The 8,444-nt window shown below is 41.6% G+C and overlaps 1 pseudogene; it reads left to right on the plus strand.

Moving 5' to 3' along the window:
- Positions 1-515: 515 nt before the first annotated feature.
- On the plus strand, positions 516-1,013 carry LOC128572462 (ribosomal protein L18-like; annotated as a pseudogene).
- Positions 1,014-8,444: the final 7,431 nt, after the last annotated feature.

Consider the following 8,444-nt stretch of genomic DNA (forward strand, 5'->3'; position numbering starts at 1 on the left):
AAGATTTCAGCAAATTTAGAGATGAATTAGGCTTGTAGCCATTCATAATCCCACTCACAGAGATCTTGACTGGTTGCTAAGGGGTGTTCTTTTCACACATGATTATACTGAAGTCATTAGACAAACCAGAGGCCTTCTTGGAGAACATTCTATCCATAGAGGAAACGGATGGCCAGGTCCTCTTCCTGGATCCCCTACAAATGACCAAGAAATTGCTTAGCTAAATTCTGACATTCAGAGTCTATTGGAAGCAATATTGGAGGCTGTCCCTCCTAAAGTAAATTGGTTTAAAGTTGAATTATGTACTCAGAAGGAGGGAGAACATTGTAAAGTCTTCATTAAAAGATTTATGAAAGTTTTCCAGAGACGTACATCATTTACTCCTGAAGTGCCAGAGCATAGAAATCTTTACATGTCTGCCCTGCTTAAAAATTTACTTCCAGAAATTAAAAAAAAAAAAAATTCAAAACAATACATTTGCTCTTTCTGGATTTGACCAAGCAGGAGTTGCCATAATGTGAGTTGATACTCACCACAACAAGTGCCAAAGGTTTTGTCACAAGGAGCCCCAAAGCTAGGTCATTTACCTAAGTGTGCTAGTCAACCTGTACAGGTTTCTGGCCAGACAGACCAACTCTACCTTCAATAAGGTGGTCCTGAGAATGTTGTTTATGAGTCAGACCAATCGGCCACCACACTCTCTTTTGTGGATGATCTGGAAGATGAAACTTCTTAGCCAGGAAAATAAAACAGCTGTGTTTGTGGGGACCATAACCAATGTTGTGTGGGTTCGAGAAGTGACCAACCTGAAGGTATGTGCCTTGTGCATAAGCAACTGAGCCTGCACCCGCATCCTCAAGGCTGGGGACAAGATCCTCACATTTATCCAGCTGGCCCCTGACTCTCACAAGTGCTGTGGCACCATACTGCTTTCTAGTCCTCACAAGGGCCAGGAGGTATACCGGCATTTTGGCAAGGATGCATGAACCCCACACAGCCACACCAAACTCTAGGTCCACTGGCAGGGCTGGAAATTCAAGTGTCCCAGAGAGTTATAGGCTAACAGAAGCTACAAAAACTAACCCTGGAAGCTACTGTTTTATGAAAAGATGTTGGATGCAAACAAACAAACCAGACTAAGAAACAGAAAACAACAACAATGTAGTCGGCTGGACTGCTCAACCTCTAAGTGTTATAATGGAAGCAGGTACACAGTTTTTTTGAAAATAACTTATAAGAGAATAAGAAAAAGAAATATTTAAAATTCTCAGTCCTTGGTTTACAAATTGAATCATTGAAAAACAGTTGTCTTAAAATGAATTTAGGTCATCTTTTTTTATTCCATGAGATATGTGAAGATACTGCAGAAAATCTGGACATTGACAAGTTAATTTTCCGGTCATTAAGAAAGGGGTGGTAGGAAGGGGTGGTGCTTGTAGCTCAGTGGGTAGGGCACCACCCCATATACCAAGGATGGTGTGTTCAAACCCACGCCAGCCAAACTGCAACAAAAAATATCTGGGTGTTGTGGTGAGCACCTGTAATCCCAGCTACTTAGGAGGCTGAGGAAAGATAATCGCCTAAGTCTACAAGTTGGAGATTGCTGTAAGCTCTGACACCATGGCACTCTACCGAGGGCAATAAAGTGAGACTCTGTTCGTAAATAAATAAATAAATAAATAAAAAGGAAACTCAAGGAAAAGCTGCCCCAAGGCTCAAAAAGGTAATTTTTTTGGCTTGGTGCTCATAGCACAGTGGTTACAGCACCAGGCACATACATTGAGGCTGGTGAGTAAGAACCCAGTCTGAGCCAACTAAAACAACAATGACAACTGCAACAAAAAATAGCTGGGTGTTGTGGCAGGTGCCTGTGGTCAGAGGTACTTAGGAGGTTAAGGCAGGAAAATCATTTGGGTGCAGGAGTTGGAGGTTGCTGTGAGCTGTGATACCACACCACTCTACCCAGGGCAACATAGTGAGATCTCTCTTTCAAAAAAAAAAAAATAATAAATAAATAATAAGTAATTTTTCTCCTGTAGGACAGTTTTGGGTTCTTAGGGAAACTTCCTCTTTCCTCTTAGGTTGGTTCATTGAAAAGATCAACTCACACTTGTGATAGATTAATAAGAGAAAGATTTTATTTCCAAATACCATTCTCAATTTCTTGAAAATGAAAAATGATTTCTCAAAGTCACAGTGATAGTCCGTGGCTTTCACAGGTGCCTTTTAGACGGGAGGATAAAGAAAAACTGGAAAGTATGGGTGTGGTAAGTGGCTGGGAGGTAGTGATGGGTAGATGGAGAAGCAACAGAGAGACAGGTATTGTTCTACAAATAATTTTATCAGAGATATATTGGCATGTAACAAGGAGTCTAGCAGCCCTCTAAGATAGAGGAAAGACTTCTCTTAAAGTTCCCTGATTATGAATAGCCTTTAATTCAAAATAATCTTTATTGCAAGGAATCATATTTTGGGGTGAAATTGCTTAGCTCCTTCAATCCCCTCATCTGAAATTTCCCTAGAAGTTTCACACATTAAGAACTCAGTTAGTAACTGTGGAGAGAGAGATCAGTTTAGTAATTTAGTAATAAGATGTTTGAAAAAAGATATAAGAACATAAATTAGAATGAGAATGAATAAGCAGAAAAGAACAGATCTGAGGACATTTCCCCATACCACATTAAACAAGTCTCCCATTTCTGGGAAGAGGTCAATCGAAGAGAATGGTTTGCTTTGTTAATTGGATGAAGAATGTTTATCTTGTCCTTTAAGAGACGTACATCAGCCTCTATTTGCCCTGATTGATTTGCATAAAAACAACATTTTCTCCCATTAACAGCACAAGTTCCTTCTTGTTGAGCTCTCAAGGCATCCAGGATGCAGTGATTTTGAATTACAACAGATACTAGGCTGTTAACCTCTGGTTGAAGTGTTCTCAATGCCTGTATGGTGATGTTGAGCTTTTGTTGTATTACTATGGAGAGATTCATAACTGTTCAATTTCATAAGTTCTGAATGCTGGGTAAGGGATCCTGAGCATTGAAAAGAACTTTGAGTTATGATATACAAGAAGACATTTTATAATGTTACATTTCATATGCTTATAAGGTACAACCTTATGAACAAAAGAGCCCAAGTTGGTAATATGACTGGTATTTACAGTGGAGTACTTGGTAACACAGGGTGTCAAACAACTATGTTCACAACGTCCTGACCATTTGGGTGGGAGCCATTTGTATACCTTGTTACCACACAAGATAAAAAGACCAGTTTTATTTATGGATAGATAGTCAAGTTAGAGCCTGTGACTTTCCAGCCTGTAGTTTGCTATGTTTTCTTCTTTTCACTGGAACATTCACATATCTGGATGTTATGTGTTCTTGTTAATTTATATGAACAGAAGAGGTTGAGGACTATTTGATATAAAAGCCATTTCATATGGCTTTGACAGTTATACAGTTTGCTGCTGTTGCCCAACCAAGTCAGTCCAGAATTTTGGTCTATCCAGATGTAATTGCCTGCATAGACAATGTTAGTGCCTGGCAGTTTAACAAAGGGAGAGAGTGAACTATTCCAAGGTTTACAGGCCTGGCCTGTAGGCTGTTCATAACAGATTGTGATTTAACATGTATTGTCGATAAGTAGTTTAGTGTCAGCATCATCTGTGATCTTTGTGAGAGGTGCAAGAATGCCATTTATGGAATTAAACCATAGAGTTTGATCACAATAGTGTTCCAGGATATAACCTAGAAAAGGTTCAGTGTCATTCCAATTTTCAATGCAGAAGGAAAATTTCTTTGCTAATGATTTTACCTAAAAAGGGGACAGTTCTACAGTTTTTTCTGTGTCTAGTTATGTCACCAGAAGGTAAAGTTGGAAGTTGCTTCTTTTCTGCCTGTGGATCCCACATGTTATAATTCATCCATTTTCCACATTGGTTCCACCAGGCACTCACATCAGTAGAGATAAAAGTGAATTCAAGTTCCTTTGAACAATCTAGATGTTGACCTCACCAGCAATCAGATTGATTAGTTAGTGTGGCCAGGGTTTGAAAGATTGGTGCAAAGGGGTGCTGGGTCTGAGCTTGACCTGCTGGAGAAATAATAAGGGTTAGTAACAGTAAGGTATAGCTTGAAAGAAGAGCCATAATGGGAGATAGAAAGAAGAAAGAATGGGATATATTTAGGCAACCTTCACTCAGCATTCAATGTGTTAACTTCTGAGAGTGGAGAGGGATTCTTAAAGGTAAAAGTGTTCAAGAGTGACTATTGGGGGTTTAAAAAGAAAGGAAAATAGAATTTAAGTGAAGTTCTTGATCTGCAATCTTAGCAACAGCTGTCTACTTCATGGAATCATCTGTTTCAGAGGCCTGGGGGATTTGCTCTGGAAATTTTTACTTTCAGATCACCTGTAGGGGTCATCTTTCAACCATCTAAGTGTAATCTTGTGTGGCTCATGTGAATCCAGAAGGGTTTTTCTTTCACTTTTATGGCAGTATAGTTGGCTTAGCAGAACTTCATAAGGGCCTTCCCAGCAGGGTGACAGTGCATGTTGTCTTCTAAAAACTTTGATATATACAAGATCTCCTTTCTGAAAGGCATGGCAAGGCTTGTCAGTTGGTGAAGGCCATGCTCTTTTCACCTGTTGATGATATGTTCCAAGTACATTAGTTAGTGCCTGTATATAGCTGGTCATGGTATCAAATTGTTCACTCAGATCCCTATACTTTCCAGTCAGTCCAAGAGGTTTAGAGGTATCAGTAAACATGGGGTGAACAAACACTATTTCAATGGGTATTAATCCATGTCTTCTATTTCGAATATTATGTATTTTTATAAGGGCCAGAGGTAATGCTTCTGGCCATTTAAGTCCAATGTTTTAACATGTTTTACCAAAGTTCTCTTTATGTCTAGGTTTTTATGTTATACCTGTCCTGAGGATTGAGGTTGATGTAGGGTATGAAATTTTAATGAGTACCCCAGAGCCTTTGCAAGTAGATGATATATTTATGCTGTAAAATGCATTGTTTAATCTGATTCAATCCATGAAGGTATACTAAATCAAGAAATAATTTCAGTTACGAATTTCTTTACTACTGTTGCAGCATCTGCACATCTGGTTGGGTAACATTCAGTCCACCCACTAAACATACAGACAAAAGCTAAGCAGTGAGAAAAGCCTAAAGCTGGAGGTAAATTGATAAAATCAATTTGGTGGGTTGCGAAAGGCAATGTGGGTCTTTCGGGGCTCCTGAAGAGGATATGTCTCCTCCAGAGATTTGGTGAGATTTACAAATAATACATTGGAAAATAATTTGTTCAGAGATTTTGGAGAGTCGAGGACAGTACCAACTATTTCTTAGTTCTTTAATTATCCCCCATTTGCACATATGTCCCATTTGATGGGACATAAGTGCAAGTTAAAAAATTAAAAGAAAGGGAGCCATGGGAAATTCATTTGGTGCAGTATATAATCCATTTGATAATTGTTTAGCGACATTATGTATTCATTTCTCTTTTTTAGCTTGTGAAGTATTAATCTGATGATTAATGATGTTAGATAATGATAAGGGGAGGGTACTAAGTTGAATGGAAAAAGGGTGGGGTGCCCTCTTTGGTGGTATGTTTTACAGCTCTGTCTGCTCTACCATTTCCTAAAGACACAGGTTTTGTTTCTTGGTTGCAGTTTGGCCGGGGCTGGGTTTGAACCCGCCACCCTCAGCATATGGGACCGGTGCCCTACTCACTGAGCCACAGGTTCTGCCCACAGGTTTTGTTTCTTTATTGTGGGTTGGTTAATGAACAATAGTAACCTTAGAGGGGAGGTGAATAGCTTGTAATAGGGAGGTAATCATAGGACCATTGGTGATAGGGGTGCCAGGTAATGTTGAGAAACCATGAGACATCCAAATTGTGCCAACTGTATGACAGACTCAAAAGGTGTATTTGGATTCTGTTTAAATCGTGACAGTTCTTCCTTTCACCAATGTGCAAGCTCTAGTGAGAGGTATAAGTTCAGCAGCTTGTGCTGATTTTATAGTAGGTAGGGAGTATGCTTCCAGGGATTCAAGTGAAGAAAGTATAACCAGCTATTATACTACCTTTGAAATCATGTTTGCAAGAGATGTCACAAAAGAGAATTCAGTCTGGATTGTCTAAAGGAATGTATGAGAGATCTTCTCATGATATTTAAACTATATCAACAGTTGCAAGGTAATCATGTAAGATGGAGTGGGGATGATGTCAGAGTGTAGCTGCATTTAAGGTGTTAAAACCGTGTAAGTAATGAAGGGGTTGGTTACTAGGACTTGCTAATAGATGGTCTCTTCTATAGTAGAGAGAAGCTGTGTTTTGTGGACACATAAGAGAGCAGAGACAGCACGGGGAACATATAGATGGCTAGGAACCTAATGTGAGGGTGCTAGTTTTGTCAATTAGGGTGGCAGCTGCTGCTACTGCATTTAGGCATGGGGTATGCCAGTGGCACAGGATCTAATTGACATGAAAAATAGACTATAGGACAGATTTCAGAAGACAAAATCTGTAATAAAATACCAGTAGCAATTCCATTGTTTTCATGGCAATATAGATGGAAAAATTTATTAAAATTGGGTAAACGAGAAAATTCTGGGAAGATGGCCAACTGTAGCAACCCTTGTCAGAGGCTTCTGAGCAGAGGAAGAAAAACTGAAAAGAATGAAGCCAAAGATGGAAAGCTGAGCCAAGAAAAAAGTTTGGCAAGCTGTAACTCCAAGGATGAGCATTCAAGAAAACAAGTTACAGGTGCAAAGCCTATTGACTAGAAGATGGGAGACCCTTCTCCCAAGCAGGAGGCCTGCTGCAGGCTATCTGTGAATGAGCAGGGAACAACAGTCCTCTCATTTTACCTTGCTGGAGAGAGCCGCTAAACTCCAGGTTTCTTTCTCCAGGGAGGTCCCACTTATGAACCTAGACACCACTCTGCCAGGAATAAAATTGAACAGATATTTTCTCCCACAAGTCCAATCTCTCAGTCCACCCTTTCCTACTTGAATGGTGGTCTGAAGTTCTGCCCCCTGCAGAGAATAGAGTGTTTGGTCTTGTCCTGAGAGACCTGGGCATAGTGTGGACCGCCAACCATAAGGACGGAATCTGAGACTAATGTGGAAGAAAGAGGATGTAGGAAGAAAGGAACACTTGGCAGAAGGAGGAGCAATCCCCTGGTTATGACTATTCCTGGCCAGTGGTAGTGTTGACCCATGGTTCGGGCTGTGTTTGGAGGGACGGGGTGCAGAACCCCCCGGATCTGAAGGCACCCACAGTGAGAGAGTGGTTGCCCTGTGTGGACTGAGTTTGGCAGACATTGGTGGTTTCTGCTGGGCCTGCAAGCAGAGGCTTGATAGGCATGGACTGCTACCTTAGAGCAAATGCGTGGTGTCCTGATTCCATCAGAACCCTCGAGCAGTGGCTTACTTGGCATGAACAAAGATCTGAGGGCTATGGGGTGCTCTACTGCCTCCAGCAGGGCTGGTGAGCAGAGACTTACAAGGTGAGGACTGAGAACTGTGGGTGGAGTATCGTGCCCTGACTCTAACAGAGCCTGCAAACAGAGGCTTGCCAGGTAGTTGACTGAGACTAACAGGCAGGGTGTGGCCCCCTGACTCGAACTGGCCTGGCAAGGAGAGGCTAGTTCTGTGTGGACTGAGACCAGAGGCCAGGCCCAGTGCCATGACTCCAAGACAGCCTGCAAACAGATGCTTGCCTGGCAATGGACTGAGGGTGGTAAGGGGGAGGCATGGTCCCCTGACTCCAACTGTACTGGCAAGCACTACTCCAGACCATACTCCAGAGGCTGCCCGTGTGTGGACTGAGACCAACAGGCAGGGGCATTGCCCCTGGCTCCAGCTGAGCCTGTAAGCAGAGAAGCAGACAATAGTGTGGACTGAGTCTAGCGAGTGGGAGTGTGGATACCTGGCTCCAATTGTGCTTTGAATCTCTTTGCTTTCAATTGTCCTTGAATCTCTCTCTGTTGGGCAGAGTTTGCACTTCCAGAGACAATTTGGTTGGAACCCGTGTCTGGGGCTGTCCACTAGGGGACATTCTGAGTTTGACCTTTGAAGTTCTGTAGTGGAAAAGAACTGAAGGGTGGGGGCTGGGCATATCTCTTTGTATCTCTTCACAGTGGAGATTTAAATCTAATAGTGTGGTTTCTTAGCATAGAGTAGAGATTGGCTGATATCAAAACAGAGCTAGCCTGCATCATCTCACCAAGTAGGTCCTAAGAGTCTCTGGCAAAAACTCCAAAAGGGGCCTTTGTAAGGTTGTAGGAGATAAGCCATAATTACAAAGTCTAGAGCTTTGGTAAGGGGCTATCTCTATTACCAGGGAACCCCAATTCAATCTCACCCTACCAGTTCTAATAACCAAACAGTGGAAAATAAACATGGTGCGGACCCAACAGAAGAA

Source organism: Nycticebus coucang, chromosome 20, assembly GCF_027406575.1.
Source record: "Nycticebus coucang isolate mNycCou1 chromosome 20, mNycCou1.pri, whole genome shotgun sequence".
Classification (NCBI taxonomy): domain Eukaryota; kingdom Metazoa; phylum Chordata; class Mammalia; order Primates; family Lorisidae; genus Nycticebus; species Nycticebus coucang.